Below are 22037 nucleotides of genomic sequence, written 5' to 3'. Positions count from 1 at the left end.
GAGGAAGGTAAACGTAAGTTTGTCTTACAAGTGGATGTGGATGGGACCAAAGGTGTACATATGGTTGATCTACCAAAATGTGAAATAGTTAGATGGACAAAAAGTAGAAGTCTTCGCTGATTCATGTTCTCCTTTTACTTTCATCAATAGCAAAACATTTCACTCTAAGTTTGAGGAAAATATTGTGTCACTTGTTGAACCAGACGTGGTACCTGTGGGATACAATAAAGATCCTATTCCTTTGGAAGGGATGGCCATAATGAGGATTATGTTCAGGGAAAGAAGCAGAGTGGGTAAGGTTTATGTAGCTAAACATGGTTCAAATCTTTTGGGATGGGCACATCAAAAAGATTTTTAAGGATTAAGCTTGACCCCAGCGCAGAAATTCCTGTTCTTTTGGTTGATAGATCTGTTTGTGGTACTGAATTACTTAATGAATTCTCAGAAGTGTTCACAGACAAATTAGGATGTTTAAAGGACTGCCAACACAAAATAATACTCAAAGATAATGCCAAAGCTGTGGCACATAAGTGTAGAAATGTGCCCATATTGTTGAAGGAGCCTCTTAGACAAGAACTAGATAAACTCGTTAGTCAGAATGTCATTGAACCCATTGAAAGTGCTGAATGGGTGGCACCCATTGTTATCACATCCAAACCCAACAACAATGCTATCAGATTATGCATTGATTTGAGGGAGTTAAATATATGGATTGACAGGCATCCCTTACCCAATATTAATGAAATGTTGAGCCAAATAGGTGACGCTGAGTTTTTCTCTGTAATTGATTTGTCATCAGCATACCATCAAGTGGAACTACACCCTACCAGCAAACATTTAACATCATTTATTACGCCTTTCGGAGCATTTAGATTTTGCAGGATGCCGTTCGGCCTGGCTTCTGCAGCTGCAGTATTCCAGAGGGCCATGCAAAAAATTTTGGAAGGAATAAATTGTGTATTGGGTTTTCAGGATGACTTACTGATTTTTGGAAAAGATGAAAGGGACCATAATGAGATTTTTAGGAAAGTGCTGAGCAGATTAAAAGATGCAGGGCTAACATTAAAAAGGGAAAAATGCCAGATTGGTGTAAAATCTGTAACTTACTTAGGACATGTAATTTCAAAAGAAGGGATCAAACCTAAGATTAACTTAACCAATGCTATCAGGTCAGCACCGGTACCCACAACTAAAGATGAGGTGAAGTCCTTCCTCTGGTTGTTGGAATATTATTCCAAATTTGTAAAAAACTTTGCTGACATCACTCACCCTTTACGGAAATTGTTAAAAAAAATGTAAGATTTGTCTGGGATGAAGAATGCACCAAAGCATTTAATGACTTGAAAATGTGTATTATTAATTGTGGGATAGTACAAAAGGGGGAGGAGGAAGCAATGAGCTGCGGTACACCAGTTTGTGGTAGGTTTCTTTCTGTTTATTAGGCTGAACAGTCTTTACTCCAAAGTATAAGAGGGGGTTGGATTCTTCCCGCTTTGTAAATCCTGTGTGCGTCTCTTCCTCCCGGTGGTGTGATTCCCGTCCGAGGCTCCGAAGGGAGGGGAAAGGAAACAACAAACACGAGAACACAAGGGTGAGATGGGTATTCTGCTGTACAGGGTTTGCAAGTAGGTAGGGGGTGAGGGATCATCTGAGGCTACCACCCCACCTTTGTGTTTAAAAATGTAAGGAAGTGGTGTCGTAGAAAGACTAAGTGTGAGGGGGAAAAGGTCAAACAAAAGGAATCCACACTCACACAGCCCCGTGACCTCCCCAACCAGGCTACCCGGTCCCTCCCCGTGTAAAAGAAAAACGTAAGACCCGATCCTGTACCTTTCCCAGCCACGCTCCTCCTGAAACGTGGCGGGGCGAGTCGCGTTGTCGTTGGCCTCCTGGCACCTCTATCCTCTCGGCTCCGCTCTCTCCTGCTCCTCCGTCTTCTCTCGATCTCCTTCCTCTCTCACCGTCTCCTCTCTCCGACTCGATCTTCCTCTCTCCAGCTCCGACTCCTCCACCGGTTTTTGCCTCGCTGTGTTCTTCCGGACTTCCTTTATTTGCCAGCCCCCTCGTTGATTTGCCCGCTGCTGCTGGCCTCTGATCAGTGAACCCCGCCTCCGGGAGACTCCAGTCTGAGTTAAAGGGACCGTAGGCGTCCTGTGGCCGGGGTGGAACCGAACAATCGTTAATGTCTCCACCCCGTCCTTCCTCCGTGATGACCCTGTGACACATCCCTCCCCCTGGATTACCCCGATCGGGGGAATAAGGAAACCGGGAGAGAAAGTTAGCGTTCCCCTGGTTCACCCCTTTCCGAAGACGGCCATCTATCTGATACGGCTGTAAGGCCAGAAACCAACGGAGGATGTGTTCATTGTGGCCACGGTTCTGTTGCAGCCAGGTAAGGGGGGCGTGATCCGTGTAAAGATTGAAGGGTCTGCCCTCCAAATAATAACGGAGCTTATCCACCCCCCACTTCACTGCCAGACATTCCTTTTCCACCGTTGAGTATTCCTGTTCCCTCGGAAACAACTTACGACTGAGATAAAGAATGGGACGCTCGCCTCCCGCCTCGTCCTGCTGGGAGAGGACCGCCCCAATCCCAACGCCAGAGGTGTCCGTCTGCAGAATAAAGGGTTTGCCAAAGTCCGGGGTCATCAGTACAGGGGAGGAGGTAAGTGCATCCTTTAGGGCCTGAAAGGCATAGGCTTCCTGATCGGAGGGGGCGTGCAATCGGGGAGAGGTGTGCGTTTTACGTAAGAGACCGGTAAGGGGTCCCGCTAAGTTAGCGAATTGGGCTATGAAACTGCAATAGTAGCCCACTAGCCCTTAAAAAGCCCGTAAGTCCCTTTTGGTCTTGGGATATGGGAGGGCTTGAATGGCAGCCACTTTCTCGGTCTGGGGTGCGATGTGTCCCTTCCCCAAGAGATACCCCAGATACCTTCCTAAATGCTACCCTAGACTTCTTGGAGTTGATGTGTAGCCCTGCCTGCCTGAGGCTACTAAGGATCTCACCCAAGTGTATCAGGTGTTCCTCCCAGGTCTTACTGAACACCACAATATCGTCCAGGTAAGCCGCTGAATAACTCAGGTGAGGGGCCAATAGAGTGTCCATTGCTCTTTGAAATGTGGCCGGTGCCCCATGCAATCCAAAAGGGAGGACGGTGAAATGGTAGTGGCCGGAAGGAGTGGAAAATGCGGTTTTCTCCTGGTCAGCGGGGGCCAACGGAATCTTCCAATAGCCTTTGGTGAGATTGATTGTTGTTATATACCTGGCCTCACCAAGGCGTTCTACCAATTCATCCACCCTAGGAAGGGGATAGGCGTCCTGTTTAGACACTCGATTCACGGCCCTAAAGTCGATGCAAAACCGGATGCTGCCATCCGGTTTTGGCACGAGGACCACTGGGGAGCACCAGTTGCTGTGTGATGGGACGATCACTCCCGATTTCAGCATTTGGGAGACTTCCTCCTGAAATGCTAAACGTCGGGCTTCGGGTATCCGGTAGGGTTTCTGTTTCACTATGACTCCTGGCGGGGTAGGAATGGAGTGTTCCGCAAGGTGAGTTCGCCCTGGCTGATCGGAGAAAACATCAGAATAACGAAGAAGTAGAGAGTGGACTTCCTCGCCTTGTGTGGCCGAGAGGTCCGGATTAGTGGGGGTTTCGTTGACCGTGTGGTGTATGTAGGAGGCCGTAGACACTGTATGAGCCGTGTGCGGGGGGGTCCTAACCACTTCTTCAGAAGGTTGATATGGTACATTTGTGTTTTGTTCCCTGATAGCTGTAATATTTGGGTGGTTTTTCCTACTTTTCGGATTATTTTAAAAGGACCTTGCCATTCCTTTTTTAGTTTGTGGGATGAAGTGGGTAACAGTACTAGAGTCCAGTCGCCTATGTTTAGCTCTCACCACTTCGTGCCACAATCGTAGAAGGTTTTTTGTTTGGTTTGTGCAAAGGCTAACTGGTCGTGGGCTAGCATTCTGAGCTTATGTAACCTTGTTTGTAGCTGTCGTGTATAATCAAGTAATGCTTCGGCTTCCTGCAGTCCCTCCCGTTCCCAACTGTCCTTCGTGATTTCCAGTAAGGTCCGAGGTTTTCGGCCAAAGAGTAACTCAAAGGGGGATGTCCCTAAGCTGGCTTGGGTCTGACTGCGGAGAACGAAAAGGGCCAGCGGGAGTAGTTGGTCCCAATTTTTACCATCCCCAGACAGAAGTTTCTTCAAGGTAAGCTTTAGACTTCCATTATAACGCTCCACCAAACCATCTGTCTGGGGATGGTAAACTGATGTTTTTATATGTTTAATCCGTAGTTGGTCGCATACCTGTCTCATTAGTCTAGAGACAAAGGGTGTCCCCTGATCGGTAACGATCTCTTTGAGGAACCCCATGCGTGAAAACACCTCCACGAGTCTTTGGGCAATGACGGCGGAGGTGGCTGCTCTGAGGGGAAAGGCCGCGGGATATCTTGTAGCATAGTCTACCAATACCAAGGCATATTGGTGCCCCCGTCCTGATTTAGGTAATGGCCCTATAAGGTCCATCCCCAGCCGATCGAATGGAGTACCAATGATGGGCAAGGGATGTAAGGGAATCGGAGGGGGGGCATAGGGGTTACGTCGCTGACATATCTGACACTCCTGACAGTATTTTTGGACTTGGGCATACAACCCAGGCCAGAAAAAATGCTGTAAGATGGCCTGCCCCGTCTTTTCTGCTCCAGAGTGTCCTGCCAACAGGTGAGCGTGAGCAAAAAAGAGAATTTGGTCCCTGAACCCCAAAGGGACCAGCAGCTGAGGGACCCCATCAGGTTTAGCCAGTCGGTACAACAGTCCATTCTGCTCTATGAACGTGGGATACACCCTATTCAGAGGGTCTTGGTGGTCTCATGCTTTTTGCCATGCGTGGGTGAGGCTGGCATCGTTCAATTGGGCCGTCCGGAAGTGGTTATCCCTAGCCCAGGGTTCTGGGGTGAGGAGGATGTTATGTTTTGTTGGGTTCAGGGCGTCATGCATCAGGGGGCTAAAGCAAGGGCTGTCTATCCCTATAATGAGCTGTTCTGGGGGACTCTCTAACACACCCTCCACCACCTCTGACTGTAACCCGGAATCGGTACAAAAGGAAAGCCTAGCTAATGGGTATTCTTTCACATCCCCATGTATGCATCTGATATGTACGGTCCTCCCAGGCAAAAGACAAGAAGGGTTTATCAGCTCCTGTTTCACAACTGAGTGCTTACAACCTGAGTCAAGGAGAGCCCTTACAACCCTCCCATTAAGAGACACACTTACATAGAATATGGGCCCGGTTTCTTGGGTGAAAAGGACAGAGCGGGGTGCATAGCTCACGTCCATAGGTTCTTCTTCGTTTCCCCTTTTCCTGCGGCAATACCGCGCTATGTGTCCCCACTCCCCACATTCATAACATTGGGGTCCCGAGAACGTCGGGGTTTCTGATCGAAATACACAGGGACGTGGGGGTTCTGGTATTGGTCTCAGGGGTTTTTTCTCTGGTTTCGAGCGTTTTTCTCGGACTCCCTTAAGGGGGGTCGGCCTTGTGCTCTGGCGTAAGAGGTCGCCATTTCTATTGCTTGCTCTAGGGTTAGGCCTGCGTGTTGTTTCAGCCAGCGCTGGGTTGCATAGGGGAGTGCCTCAAGAAATTGTTCAAGGTAGATCTTGTTCATGATTTCCTCCATGCTGGCTTCCTGTGGTTTGAGCCAGAGGTCCGCCGCTCCTTTTAGTTTGTAAAAAAGAGTCTTCGGTAAGTCCCCAGGGGTTCCACATTCTTGACGGAACCGAATCCTGTGGGTTTCTTCATCCACCCCCAAACGGTCCAAGATATACTGTTTTACCAGTGCATATGTTGTAGTCCCATCTTTATTCACCATCTGGTATGCTGCTTATGCTTCTCCAGTCAGGAGAGGGGCGAGATATAAAGGCCAGCGTTCCTCTGGCCAAGCACTGGCTCTCGCGGCCCTTTCAAAGTTGAGAAAAAATGCCAAAGGATCGTCTCCCGGCGCGAACTTTTGTAGTGGGACTATGGTTCCAGGCGGGTTAGCTGCCTGGCTAAAAGCTGGGCATGTCCTTCGGCCAATTGCAGCAAATTGTCGGCCTGGTTCTGGATCGCCGAGGTGAATACGGCACGATCCGCCACTGCCTGACTGGAGGTCTTTTCTACGGCCCACTCGAGTTTGGCCTGGCCCTCCTTCATCTGGTGTATAAGGGTCTCCATCCTTTATCGGACGGGGGTTCCTAGGCTCCTATCTGGCTCGCCACTTGTGGGATAGTACAAAAGGGGGGGGAGGAAGCAATGAGCTGCGGTACACCAGTTTGAGGTAGGTTTCTTTCTGTTTATTAGGCTGAACAGTCTTTACTCCAAAGTACAGGAGGGGGTTGGATTCTTCCTGCTTTGTAAATCCTGCGTGCGTCTCTTCCTCCCGGTGGTGTGATTCCCGTCCGAGGCTCCGAAGGGAGGGGAAAGGAAACAACAAACACGAGAACACACGGGTGAGATGGGTATTCTGCTGTACAGGGTTTGCAAGGGGGTAGGGGGTGAGGGATCATCTGGGGCTACCACCACACCTTTGTGTTTAAAAATGTAAGGAAGTGGTGTCGTAGAAAGACTAAGTGTGAGGGGGGAAAAGGTAAAACAAAAGGAATCCACACTCACACAGCCCCGTGACCTCCCCAACCAGGATACCCGGTCCCTCCCCGTGTAAAAGAAAAACGTAAGACCCGATCCCGTACCTTTCCCAGCCACGCTCCTCCTGAAAAGTGGCGGGGCGAGTCGCGTTGTCGTTGGCCTCCTGGCACCTCTATCCTCTCGGCTCTGCTCTCTCCTGCTCCTCCGTCTTCTCTCGATCTCCTTCCTCTCTCACCGTCTCCTCTCTCCGACTCGATCTTCCTCTCTCCAGCTCCGACTCCTCCACCGTTTTTTGCCTCGCTGTGTTCTTCCGGATTTCCTTTATTTGCCAGCCCCCTCGTTGATTGGCCCGCTGCTGCTGGCCTCTGATCAGTGAACCCCGCCTCCGGGAGACTCCAGTCTGAGTTAAAGGGACCGTAGGCGTCCTGTGGCCGGGGTGGAAACGAACAATCGTTAATGTCTCCACCCCGTCCTTCTTCCGTGATGACCCCGTGACACTAATGCACCTTTTTTGGGACATTTTGATACATGCAAACCCACTATACTTACTACGGATGCTAGCACAAAGGGTTTAGGTGCTACTTTAAGTCAAGTTGTGAATGGGGAAGAGAAAATAGTAGCTTTTGCGTCCAGGTCACTGTCTAATGCTGAAACACGATATTCAGTGATAGAAAGAGAAGCATTAGCTTGTTTTTGGGCTCTAAAACATTTTAGAGTGTTCCTTTGGGGTATTCCTTTTGTTATAAAAACAGACCACAAACCCCTCATGAATGTATTTTCAGTCAAAAATATTGAGAGAACAACACCTAGAATTTTTAAATGATTTCTTGGTCTGGAAGGATATAACTTTAGGATTGTATACATTCCAGGGCCTAGTAACCATGCTGCTGATTTCCTATCCAAATTATCACTGCAAATGGAAGCAGAGGGAAGGAGTGAAGCTGAAGAGTATGTGGTAGCAACTATAATGGAAGGTTTACAAGAAGAGGAGTGGAGAGTGGGTGTAGGTAGTGACTCCACACTAAAGAAGGTGATGGAACTCATAATTAAAGGATGGCCAAATGGATGTTCTGAATTAGACTGTAACATAAGAGGATTTTGGGAAGTGAGAAATGAACTGTTCATACAAGATGAAAATTTGTATAGAGGTAAAAAACTGGTTCCCCCAGAGAATTTGCGTGAGAAAATAGTGATGTTAGCACATGATGGCCATTTAGGCTGCAGTCTTACCAAAAGTAAGATTAGGTTACATTATTGGTGGCCTTGTATGTATTCCACGGTAGAAAGGAACATCAGACAATGTGTAAGTTGTGCATACAGTGACAAAAGCAAACATGTACAAAAAGGAAAGATTTCAGCTGTAGAAGTTCCAAATGCCCCATGGAACAAATTGGCACTGGATATCATTGGTCCAATAGATGTCAAAGGGTTAAGTGGTAAGTTTATTCTCACATTAGTTGATTATCACTCTAAATGGGTAATCATTAAGGTTGTAGAGAGTGTGATTACCAGCACGGTCATTACCTTTCTTCAAGATGTTTTCAGAAGTGAGGGAGTACCACAATTCTCAATAACAGACAATGGAGTCCAATTTACTTCTTCATTAATGAAGGAGCTCTTACATATGTATTCGGTGAAACATCAGCAATCTGCTTTATATTGTCCTAGGGCTAATGGTCTAGTAGAGCGGATGAACAGCATGATTAAGGATTGTATCCAGTTGAATGCAAATGGAGGTACTGATATCAAGAAAGAATTAGACAATATGATTTGGTGTTACTTAGTAACCCCTCACTCCATTACCAAAGTTTCACCATTCAAGGCTCTTAAAGGAAGAGAACCTGGCACCAAATTAAGTCCTCTATGGCTAGTTGGTAATGACGTGGAAGAGGTCAACAGAGGGAAGATAATGGAAAGAATAGAACAACATCAAAGGAGATACGTTGAAAAGTATAACAGCAAGGTGTCAGAGGGGAAGAAGACCTTAGAAGAACGAGATTGGGTAAGAGTAAAATTGCCTAGACATACGCATTCAGGTAGTTCAAAGTTTTCTGAAAGAAAAAAAATATGTAAAGTTTTCAAAAATGTAGTACGTCTTGATGATGGTCAAATGTGGAGGCAGGACAGAATTGCTAGAGATAACAGCAATGATGCAATGTACCCTGTTGTGGAACAGAAACTAGGAGTGAGTGGAAGACCCAATGTTATGCCAGAGAAGAAATATTTAAGAAACCAATGTAAAAAACCTGTGTGGCACAAAGACTACAACATGACCTAGTGCTTGTTTTGTTATAATCCTTTCTTTCCAATTCTGTATAGAAGGGAGATGTGTTGTAATTATCTTGTTTTATTCCTTTTTGGTTCAGTCCGTCTTCCCCTCTTTTCCCACCCTCCGTTGTGTCGTCCGTGGAATGCCGTGAGCGTTCTATTGCAAGCGCCTTGGCTCAACTGTCATTCGGGCAATGGATATCAACTGTGACTGAATAAATGTAAGCTTTTACCTGATATCTTCTGCGTCTTTAAATCATTTCACATTGGTTTCCCACTGATGACACCGCGGGGGTGGGAGGGTCTGCCACGGAGCAATGACCAATCACTTTAATAGCTTTGTGAAGCCATGCAGTGATTAGCCATTTCTTCCATTGCTGGGTGGGCTATCGGCTTTGTCTGTCTTGCCCCCCTCTTCGCCAGTGACGAGATGAGCCACACCACCACCAGTGCCACACACCTATGCTGCTGTGGCCAGGAAGGCAGCAGGCTTGGTTCACCACAGTACTCGATCTAGCTGAGTCCAGGAGTGGATGACAAAAGTGTCTGTTGACGATGACTATAATAACACCATAGCTGCCAGCCACGTACTTGACGATTATTTCCAATCCAAGCAAAAGTAGGTGGTAAACTGCGGCAACTGTGCGACGTGCGTGCACAACAAGGGGCAGACGCGCTGCACGGATGGCAGTTGAAGTTTAGTTTGGGGGGAGAGCAGCTGCAAATTCAGCCAGAGATGAGGAAAACGTGAAGGTGGTTTCGGTTTGGCAAGGTTTGGTTAATAATAACCATGATAATCCCGGAACCGTCCTTACCAAACCCAAAAACTCACCTCTGCTGGCCCGATTAAATGAGCAATGCCAGGAAGAAGTACACTTCCTTGCTACATCATGTATGTCATGTCTCCTTTTAATGAATGGTGTGTTTAACGTGTTTCTTGGTTGGTTGGTGACTAGTTGGTAATCACAACCTGGTGTCTTTGGAATGAGGTGTATTCTCCGGAAGATTCCATTTTAAATGGAAACTTCTGGAGAATATTTTATTATTAAGTTTTGCGCATGATGTCTTGCACCGCAGCCATGGCGCGCTGTGATAAATTAAAACGTGCATGCTTCTGGTGGCTTGCTAGATAAGTAGGGTAACCCAGCCGACTTAGTCACGAGTCTCCATTTGACCAGGCCTGAGTCCTAGCTGGGTTTCTTAAATCAGTGTGGCGGCGGCATTGATGCATGGCGTTGTGGCACTGCTTCCTGGGTCACAAGTCATTTACAATATAAGATAACACATACACATGATCTGCCCTTCAAAACATTCAGTTTATGGGGCCACATTAATTGTAATGTTGTATCTAATAAACAGAATGTTTTTAAGGGAATATCATGTATACATTGTAATATGTGATACTATGTCGATTGTGAAGTGCAAGTTTTTTTAGAGCTCTGCTAGCTGCTACCGTCACCACGCTTTAAACTTAAGCTCCAATGCAGCGGAGAGTGTCGCAACAACTTGCTGGCCCCCCTGGAGGTGCCCATGCAAACACCCCCCCTCCCCACCGTCCCCCTGAAGCTACACCTCTCGGAGCCATCTGATAACATTACTGAACCTGTATGTTGGTCGGTTAGTAAAGAGACTCAACCTGATCAAAGTATTTTTCAGCAGCAAAATCACACCATATAGAATGGAAAATGTACACACTCAGCTCATCACCCAGTAAATTACACAGCGGCCAGATCATGAAGGAATTCACAATGTACTCCAACCTGCACCTTATCATGTCCAGTGATAGGACGTACAAAAACCATCAGGAGATAAGAAACATACAACAGACAAACCACAAACACTGTTGGTGGTTGGTAGCTCTCGCAAATTAGAAGGCTTGCTTATTTTTGCACAAACATGCTACAAACTGGACTTGATTGTTTAAGCACCTACAAAGCCGCAACAAGTTTTAATCCTGTTTCTCTTGTACACCTGTCTATTTTAAAATGTAAGCCTCGCAGGTAATAAGTCACGATCTGACGAAAATGTCCTTGTTCAAACTCACTTTTTAAATTATATTAACAAATGTTAATGTACCAGTATTAACTCTGTAAAAATGCTGTGGTTTTAATTAACTAAAACTATAAAAACTAACTTGAACAGTTAAACAAGATATTTTAATGTCGAGGGTTCCTGTCCCGGAGCACGCTGGGAGCGCAACCTTGAAACATAGTTCACGCTGAAACTATGATTCACGGTTCATTTATTTCCTCTTTAATCTTTCCAGTAACTTAACTGGATTTAGGCTGCAGAGGGAAACAAAGTGTCTTCTTTTGGAAGAACTGCCGTATCTACTACAGACTCAAAATATTTAGACTAGGCAACATTTATGTACTGATCGCTTGTCCCCCCTTAGTCACCTCACATATTTCAGTGCAGCCGCGTTAGTGAAAGGCGTAAATTAGATTGACTCAAGGTCATGCTGAAGTTTTCCAGTTCTGAGAATAACAAATATGTTTAATAATTTCATACTGAAACTAAGCTTTTAAATAGAAGGTCCTTGTTTGCACATAAAAATCCTGTGCCGGTTTTGTGAATCATTTGCCTTTTAAAAAACAAGCATTGGGAAAGCCAATATGTCTGGCTTTAACATGCCAATGCAGGCAAGCACAGTCATGGACATATCTGCACAGGCTATGCTTGACGTTTTACTGTATAACTTGCTGCCAGGTACTGCAGGTTTGGGGAATGAATTACAGGAAACAGATTTACATGGCACAGAAAGAGGAAAGTTGAACAGAGAAGAGATGCATATAGTCTGTGCGCATTTGTACATGCCTGTATCTTATGTACATTAAAGCCAGACCTATGAACTTCATCAATGTTTATTTGTATTTCTCAGTAAGATGGCCTTCATCGAAAGAGCATGGGTCACATGCTCGTTGTGCCATAGGACACACGCTGTGCCTCACTGATGAGGATCGACAGGTTGAAATCCGAATAGATTTGCCTGTCTTCATATTCAGAGAAGACATGGTTTAGCCGTTCAGCCAACAAGAAGCTGCAGAAAGTTGAGAGGTGTGTATGAACCTCTCTGTCCTTACCCCAAAACCAGTGCTTAATATGTGCCAGTGGTTGTAGACAGTTGGCCCTGGGGCACATTTTTTGGGACCGGGACTTATTTTACATCATCAGTCTTTGCAAGAGAGAGAAAGGCTGAAAAGGGAGAAAGAAAGGTGAAGAGAACGATTGGAAAATAGTGTCAAAGGTAGAAAACAAGTGATGAAAAACAACCTGCAGTAGTAGGAAAAAGATACAGGAAGTTCATGCTGGTGGACAAAAGAGACAAGAAGATGAATAAAGTTTAAGCAGCCCTGGTAATGCGCTAATCTGGGATTCGGCAGCTCAGGTGGCAAAACTCTTAGGGCCAGTGCATGTTTTCTTTAATAAAAATGAGCACTGCCGGAAACCAGCCCTACTCTTCCCACACTGTGTATCTGTGAACCTACTCGGACACTCACTATTCATTTTGTACACACTTTCCACTCCTTCCCTCCTGTGCCACATCTATATTCTCCACTGTGAATCATAGGCATATGTCTGCTTGCATTCCTGCTACTTCCTATTTCCTCAACTGTGTTTTGTCTCACCAAAGGCACCTTCCCCTCCTTCTCCCTTCTTGTTTCTCTCCCCCTTCTAAAAGTGTCTTTTAGTCACCCCCTCTGCGTGACTTTGTACCCCTGCCCCCTCCCTTTGGCTGCTTGCCATAGACTATTCACAATTGCTACCCACACCCTCTATGTCATTTTGTGCTCTACTGTGTCCTCCCCCACCTTTGCCCCTCTCTCTTCCTACTCTCATCCGTATAGCCCGACCAGTGTCCGCCCTTCCCTTGCCCAACCTCCTCTGTACGAAATACTTGCTGACATAATTGAAATGGATTTCCAAAGTACATTGTTGAGGTCTTTCTTGAAGTTTTAGAAATCAGGATTTGTTGGACCTGGCCCTCTCTGCAGGGTCATCCCCAAACATTTTGCCTTAACCCTCCTATTTTTTCTGAATTCATTTTTGCTCGCCTTAGGGCTCTGTGTACTTTACCACAGCTAACCAGTGTTATAGTGATTGTGCTAGCTCCCTAAAACATGGTAAAATTGGCTTACACCTTTATTTTACAAGTTTATAAGTCTCTAGCAAATTGGTATACCTTATACCCAGGGCCTGTACATTAAATGTTACTAGTGGGTCTGCAATACTTATTGGGCCACCCACTTAAATAGCCCTTCAAAATATGTCCCTGGTCTGCCATTGCAGCCTGAATGCAGTTTTAAACTTGAATTCGAATTGGCCAAATAACCCCATTGCCAAGCCTTAAATTCCCATTTTATTACATATGTCACATCTCAGTTGAGCCATAGGTAGCCCATAGGGCAAGATGCATTGTAATCAAACGGTTGACATGTACTTTTAAGCATTACATGTCCTGGTAGTGTAAAACTCACAAATTAGTTTTTTACTACTGTGACGCCAACCTCTACCAGAGGATAACATTGGGTTACCATATTACATTTTATAAGTACAAATGTTTGATTGGGAGGAGGTAAGAGATTCATGTTTGGTGTCTGAAAAATTGTAAGTTAAAACCCTCTCCAATAGTAAAGTCAGATTTTAAGTTACAAGTTTGAAAATGCCACTTTAAGAAAGTTGGCATTTCTGTGCCCTAAAAATTTCATGCCTGCAGCCTGTTTCTGGGTCACATGACTGGGTGTAGCTGGCAGTTGGAGTTTGTTTATTCCTCCCAGACAGCTCATAAATGCAGGGATTAGGTGTGCCTGGATGGGTAATCACTGGCAGGATGGGTGGCAGAGCTGGGCACAGTGCCACTTGAAAATCAATAGGCTGTGCCTTACCTTCACACAAAGTACTGGACACCAGTGCCTTGTGCCTCCAGCCAGGCTGGAGCCAGGGCAAGCGAGACACAAAATTCCAAGAACTTCAAAGGGACTCTATAGAAACTTCTCCTTCTACAAAGAAGGCACTAGGTATATAAAAAAAAGGCCCTCAGACCCACTCTTCAGTTGGCTATCTGGACCTGTGAAAGAACTCTTAGGGGATTGCCTGTTGCTGTGGCCTGCTGTATACTTCAGAAGACTGCTTTTCTGCACTTGGAAGAACTGCTCTGCCGCCTGAAGCCTGTCTTGAAACCGCAGAGGCCTGCCCTGATGCTTGATCCCTGTTCCCCTGCTTGACACCAGGGCTAAAAGAGTGACTCCAAGGGCTAGTCGACTGACCTTCTTTTCAGAGCCTTAGTGACAGAAAAGGCTTTGGCCACCTTGAACCCACACCAGGACCCAGCTTTAGAGAGCCCTGATCTTCCAAATGCTAACAAAGTATTTGACACCAAAGTGACAAAAACCAATCAGTAGAATTAAAGTTCAGAGAGCCAACCATGGACGCGCAGTCACGCAAGACTGGGTCAACTTAAAAAAATATGGCTGGATACAAAATTATATTCGGCCCGGCCAGCACTTACTGTCAGGCTTAGAAGAAATTTTGGTGAAAATGTCTGAGAAGGTAAAGTTCAGTGGAGCAAAGCTGCAGGTGGTGTCTGAGAAGTAGGAGGAGTCGTTAGGGAGCCACTGGATGAAGTCTCAGTGAAGACTTCTATGTTCAGACTTAGACTTTTGTGGGGAGTCAAAACTCACAGAAGAATTGTGGTGCAGCAGGCTGCTGTTGTCGTGTCAAACTCTAGATCCGAGAAAGCCAGAGGACCAGCCGACGAGCCCTTCAACGAGAAAAAAGCTCCAAGAAAAAGACTAACAGGCACATGCATCAATGTAAAAACCGGTCGCAAACGGGCAGATTCTCAGAATCTGCCCCTTTGCGACCGGTATTTTTGCATTTGGGATGCATCATCCCAAATGCAAAAATCGCAATTTAAGGAATCTCTAAATTGCGATTCCTTAAATTGCGATTGCATTTAAGGAATGCCAAATTCAGATTCCTTAAATGCAATGCATGAAAGTGAAAAAATTAGCGATTTCGCTAATAGGGGGAGCAAATTGCCATGAAGTTGAACTTCATGGTAATTTGCAAAAACTTTGAAAAATGCACTTTTGTGCATTTTTCAAAGTTTCATGTTGCGCACACGCATGCCCTTAGAGCATGTGTGTGTGCAACATATGTGCACAGATCAATTTCAGGGGTGCAATAGGGTGTCATTTTGACACCCTTGCACCCTTGAAATTGCATGAGCAATTTGCGAGTACCTACTGGTACTCGCAAATTGCTCATGCAATCTCCTATTCATTCCTATGGGCCTGGAGGCCCATAGGAATGAATGGGACGGCATTCCTTAATTGCGACTCGCAATTTGCGAGTCGCAATTAAGGAATTTGTAGGAATCGCTATTTTTATAGCGATTCCTACATGCATAAGCTTTTGCAATTCCTTAATTGCGATTCCTTATGAATCGCAATTAAGGAATCGCAAAAGTCTTTATTGATGCATGTGCCAGTAAGGGCCTAATTTAGATCTTGGCAGATGTGTTACTCTATCACAATGGTGACGGATATCCTGTTCGCCAAAATATAAATCCCATTATAATCTATAGGAATTATATTTTGACAGATGGGATATCTGTCACTGTTGTGGCGGAGTAACCCATCTGCTAATCTCTAAATCAGGGCCCTAAGTCCTAAAATAAACTTTTGACTTGGACCGAGGACTCACCTATCTGACCTGCTCGCCATCATGGTAGGCTTAAAAATTTGACTTTGTCCTGGTCCAGTGCGACCAGATAGAGGGGAGTGGCACTTCAAGCTTTTTGGCGCTAGAATGCACATGTTTTGATTTACTCTTTAAATATTCATATCTCCGGTTCCCTCCATTGGATGTACGTTATTTTGGTGTAATTGTAAACATAAAAATATTCTCTATTTTTATATATTGGTGTTGGATTTTTATTTGTGTTGTCTTTTACTTGTTTAATGTTTTGGTGAAATTAAATGCTTTACACATACCTGTCTCCTAAGTTAAGCCTGGCTGCTTGTTTGCCAAGCTACCAAGAGTTGAGCAAGGATTCATTTATTCAGACTTGACTGGACCTATTAGCGATTGTGGTATTATTACTAGCTGAAGGTGATTAATAATCCACTTACCTACAGTGAGGTATGTGCTCACTTTTAATTTTACTGCAAGATACTGGTTATGATTAATTAGCAAAATTTTGCAATTTCACCCACAGTGCTGTGAATATGCTTATTGCAATTTTACGAAGACTGCACATATTCTATAACGTTATCATTGGCTCTGAGATTTGTACAAATTGCATGCTTTGAATATTGCACGTTGTGCAACCCAAAAAGAAATGAAAAAAAGATTGGAGCAAAGTTGCACTCCCTATCAAGGATCACTAGTAACCATTGATCTAATTGGGTCATGTCAAACTATGTGGATGATGTCCAATTTGGCCATTACTAATTTTGTAAACTTATTGCATTGTTAAGAAGGAGCGGGCATCTTGCAAGGACGCACACCATGTTGATGTGATGGCTTATTCACAGGGCTTAGTGCATGCATGCGAGGACTGCCTTTGAAGCCTAGTGATGGTACACAGTAATGCTTCTCCCCTATCTACCATTTTGCTTCCCACTTTTCCATTGAAGTAGGGATGATTCTTCTAAGCATCTACATCTTTTGGTCCCCAGAGCAACATCTCTTTCTGCTTCTGCTTGCTTGCCTAGTTTTTTTGTGTTCCTATGGAGATGGCCTAAATTGTTCTCACCTCAGCCTGAGTAGTTGCCTCTCTCACGTGCCTCAACAAGTTGTGAGTCCTTTTCACATGGTTGTGGAGCAATCGTGGTTATTGGATAGTAACCACGGTGGGTTATGTGATGGGTACTGTTGTTTACAGATGAATGCCTTAGGATCTCAGGTATGATAGTACTGAAATTGTGTAAACAAGCTACTCTCTTTATACATTTTCTCTGCAAAGGTAGCAATTCTACACAGTCAGGCTTGCTCTCATAGATCATTTGTTGGAGTGCATCCACAATAAATAAGGTTGGTGGTAAGGGGTTTGAAACTCAGAAATTATTTAGCACCATGGGATGCACTGGATAAAAGTAATGTAATGCCGGAAACTGGAGAAGACATGGCTCCACGAACGCACACCGGACAACCACGCAGCCCTCAAGGATGCCACCCGCAGACACCACCACCTCATCAGATTAGCCAAGAGATCCTCCTTCAAAGACCGCCTGGATAACAACGCACACGACAGCAAAGAGCTCTTCAGCATCGTAAAGGAACTCTCCAACCCCAGTGCCAACGCCAACGACATCCCACCCTCACAAGAACTGTGAGACTCACTAGCCATCTTCTCCCACTGCAAGATCGCCGACATCCACGACAGCTTCAACACCACGACCGCCCTGACTACGCCAGACTCCACCCCTGTGAACACCACCAGCGCCAACCGCCTGACCTCCTGGTCCAACGTTAACGATGACGAGACACGCAAGGTCATGAACTCGATCCACTCAGGATTTCCGTCTGACCCGTGCCCACACCACGTTTTCAACAAAGCAGACACAGCCATCGCACCTCAACTACGAAAGGTCATCAACATCTCCTTCGTAACAGCGACATTCCCGGAAAGCTGGAAGCACGCCGAAATAAACACCCTCCTCAAGAAGCCCAAAGCGGACTCCAAGGACCTCAAGAACTTCCGGCCCATCTCCCTGCTCCCCTTCCCGGCAAAGGTCATCGAGAAAATTGTCAACATGCAACTGACCCGCCACCTGGAAGACAACAAAATCTTGGACCCGTCCCAGTCCGGATTCAGACAAAACCACGGCACTGAGACAGCCCTCATCATCGCCACAGACGACATCAGGCGCCAACTAGACAACGGCGAAACATCAGCCCTCATCCTCCTGGACCTGTCAGCCGCCTTCGACACGGTCTGCCATCGCACTGTAAAGACACGCCTCCTAACAGCCGGAATCCAAGAGAAGGCTCTTGACTGGACCACGCCCATCCTCTCCGGCAGAACCCAGAGCGTCCGCCTCCCACCCTTGCGATCCGAAGCCACCGACATCCTCTGCGGCGTCCCCCAGGGCTCATCCCTTAGCCCGACGCTGTTCAACGTCTACATGGCCCCCCTCGCACAAGTGGCCTGCCTTCACGACCTCAACATCATCTCCTACACCGACGACACCCAGCTCATCCTCTCCCTCACCAAGGACCCACACACCACCAAAACCAACCTCCACGAGGGAATGAAGGACGTCACCGACTGGATGAGGAGCAGCCGTCTGAAGCTGAACTCGGACAAGATGGAAGTCCTCATCCTCGGACCCACCCCCTCAGCCTGGGACAACTCCTGGTGGCCGACCACACTGGGAGCAGCACCAACACCCACCGACCATGCACACAATCTAGGATTCATCCTCGACTCCTCCCTCTCCACGTCTAAGCAGGTCAACGCCGTCTCCTCCTCCTGGTACAACACCCTCCACATGCTCCGCAGGATCTACAAGTGGATCCCGACCGAAACAAGAAGAACGGTGAAAACAGGCCCTCGTCAGCAGCAGACTGGACTACGGCAACGCACTCTAAGCAGGAATCCCAGCCAAACACCTACGACGACTACAACGCATCCAAAACGCCTCCGTCCGACTGATCGTCAACGTCCCCTGCCGCAGCCACATCACCCCCCACCTGAGAGACCTACACTGGCTCCCCATCGACAAGAGGATCACCTTCAAGCTCCTCACCCACACACACAAAGCACTCCACAACACCGGACCAGCCTACCTGAACAGCAGACTCAGCTTCTACACCCCCACCCGCCAGCTCCGCTCCGCCAGCCTCGCCCTCGCTGCTGTCCCCCACATCCAATGAGCGACGTCCGGCGGCAGATCCTTCTCCTACCTCGCCGCCAAGACCTGTAACACCCTCCCCACCCACCTACGGCAGACCCAAGACCTACTGGCCTTCAGAAGACTCAGCAAGACCTGGCTCTTCGAGCAGTAGCAGCACCCCCCATCCCCTCAGCGCCTTGGGACCCTCACGGGTAAGTAGCGCGATTTACAAGTACTCTGATTGATTGATTGAATGTTTAGTGTAGAGTAAAATTAACCTGGTGCAATTCTGTGTGGTCCTGTGGAATCTCTCATTCTGCTAAACATTAAACACTGTGCAGGAGACTCTTGTCATGAGTCCCCTAGTATGCTTTAAATGATTGTGTCTGTTGCTCACCAAAAGAATGCTGCACTCTGATGGGTGATAGCGGGACATACAAAGTGTGACTGCTTTTAATGTGGGTCACACCGTACTCATGACTAGGCCACAACATGATTAATGGTTGGAGACAGTTAATCAATAGTTGATGACTACAGTCCTATTTGTGTGTAGCCCAGTAGAAACATTGCCTAATGACTTCTCTTATGCAAATGCACATATCTTCTGCCAATACACATGGGCTTTCCTTACTTGGCTCCCTTGTTCAGTGTGATCATGTGTAGTGTTTTTGAGTGGTGCTTGGTTACATGAGAGATAGATTAGACCCTCAAGTTGGGGACCCTCAGTATATACATATCCCCCACGGTTGTAGGGTGCTCATTAAGGTTTAAATGCTATTTCCCCTTTCCCTACCTCCTCTCCTGTGTTATTTCTTCTTCCTGGTCCAGCAAAAAGCATTTAAAGTGATGTGTAAGTGTCAGGTTTCTGTTCACTTGACCTGAACCAATCTGGTTTCAGCAGGTCAGTCTTTGGCCTGAGAGGAGTAACTTAAAGCTATAGGCATGAACAGCCCAGCCTAGAGGAATCCAGTTACACTAATATCAGTTTCCTTGACATTGAATTGTACGTCAAAGATGATAAACTGAATAGTCGCTTGTTCCGCAAAAGCACGTCTTGCAATTCTGTGCTTCATGCTGATAGCTCTCACCCTGCCCATCAAATTAGATCTATTCCGTATGGTGAATTTATCAGAGCCAGACGCAATTGTAGCGAGGAACCTGAATTTCATAAATGCATCAATGATATGAAATCTAGATTCAGAGATAGGGGTTACTCATCTGAATGTCTCAAACGAGCTGAAAATCGAATCTTCCATATGAAGAGAGATGATACTCTATGGCATAAGAACAAGCTCTGTACTACAGACCCTGTGCCCGTCTGATTACTGATTTCAACGATCTCAGTAACATCTTGAGAAAGAGCCTCAACAAACATTGGGGTATTTTGCAAGCTGACAAATCTCTGTCTGGTTTCCTAACTAATCGGCCTCAGATTACCTTTAAACGTGGCAAGACACTACGATCTAGACTCAGCCCCACAGTTCCAAGAACGAATCATACTGTCACTTGGCTCACACCACGCACCTTGGGTTTCTACAAATGTGGGTGCTGCACTATGTGCAAATGGGCCAAGTGCAACACCAAAACGTTCAATGGTCACAACCAGAAATCTTACTCAATCAGATCGAACATTAGTTGCATGACAAGATTTGTAATTTATGTTATTGAATGTGTTTGCGGTAAACAGTATGTTGGCAGCACGATCAGACCATTGAAAGAGAGAATTGGGGAACATGTGAGAGCCTTATATCAGCAGGATGTCAGATATCCAGTTGCGATACACGCTGCGTCATGTAGTACCCAGGGTCCACACAAAACTTTTAGCTTTTTTGGGATTGATACTGTAAACCTGAACCCGAGAGGTGGCAATAGAGAACTACACCTTAGAAGAACTGAAGCTATGTGGATCATGCGTTTACATACAGTAGAACATGGGCTCAACGTGGATTCTGAGATGCAATATTTTTTGGGCAACTAAATGTATGTGAAGATAGCCTTCACACCTCTGTTATATCTGTACATGTGACTTTGGTAAACAGTGACATTCATTGTTATATCTGCATGAGATGTTGGTTATTTGCTCTCCAAATGTTCTGATCGGTTAATTTTACTAATTTACCATCTATTTGAAATTGTACAAAATTATGTCACCATGCACTCCATGCTTGATCTTCAGGTCTATGATGACTATTATATTATGTTGTTAACCTATGCCTTACCATTCTGTGTACTGCTGTGTACTTTGTTTTGCCTTATCCAAACACTACCTACATTCTGACTAATCTTCAGAAGGTAACCTATTTCTATGACGGACAGCATGTTCTAATGTTATATGATATTGAAATTGTGTAATATCTCTACAATTGGGCTGCTATCAGGTGTTGGAACTATGATATGTCTATCTGTACCTTCCCCTTTGTTTTAGCTTTGATGCGAATCTCTTGCACATTTTATTTTCCTTTCCGTTCTCTCTCTTTGACATTATTATGTCTTAATATATCCTTTTCTCAACCACCCTATTAAGGGCGTGGCGCGGTATTACGTTTTGATTATTGTTTGTGGATCAACATATCGTTGTATTTAGAATAACTTTTAAGACAACTTTTTTCACCAGTATTAATATTATTTTACTTGATCAGGTTTGAAATTACAGAGCTTTGTACTCGACATTTAGATTTTGGATTTATTCTGATACCCGTATTAATACTCATGATTATGGCACACTAGAAGACTATGTAAACTTTTCCGGGGTGGGTCGTTGTCTCCTCTCTATGTTGGCTATCGAGCCACTCCAGAGTAGGACGTCACGTCACGTATTTGTGACGTTTGGACGTCGAGCTTCCCCTTTCCGTTACGACTCGTTCTAGTGGTTTCTCTTCACAATACGGAAGTATAAGAGCACTTCTGGGACGCCGGCCGTTGCACGAGAATTCTTTGGAATAGTCGGAACACACTCCGCCATCCGTCCAGTAAGTGTGCAGCTAGATTAACGTCTTGCGTTACTTTGAGAGATTGGTGATCTTATTTTCCCTATTTAGGGAGTTTTATGAGGAATACGTTCTAATTTTGAAATTTGTTCGTTGTGCCCTTTTTCTTTATAGTTCCCAGGGGTGTGTTTGACACAACACAAGTGTCTCCCCCGGTGCGTCATTCGGTTTAACTAACCTCAGTGAGTATACCCGTTGGTTTTCACTCTTGGGTGTTCCGACTATTGGTTACTCATGATGGCCCCCTTTTCTCCACCTTCAGTGTGTTTTAATATTTTATCTTGTTTCTCTTAGGTGGCATTGCCC

This window comes from Triturus cristatus, chromosome 9, assembly GCF_964204655.1.
Source record: "Triturus cristatus chromosome 9, aTriCri1.1, whole genome shotgun sequence".
Classification (NCBI taxonomy): Eukaryota; Metazoa; Chordata; class Amphibia; order Caudata; family Salamandridae; genus Triturus; species Triturus cristatus.
This window is presented reverse-complemented; position numbering follows the sequence as displayed.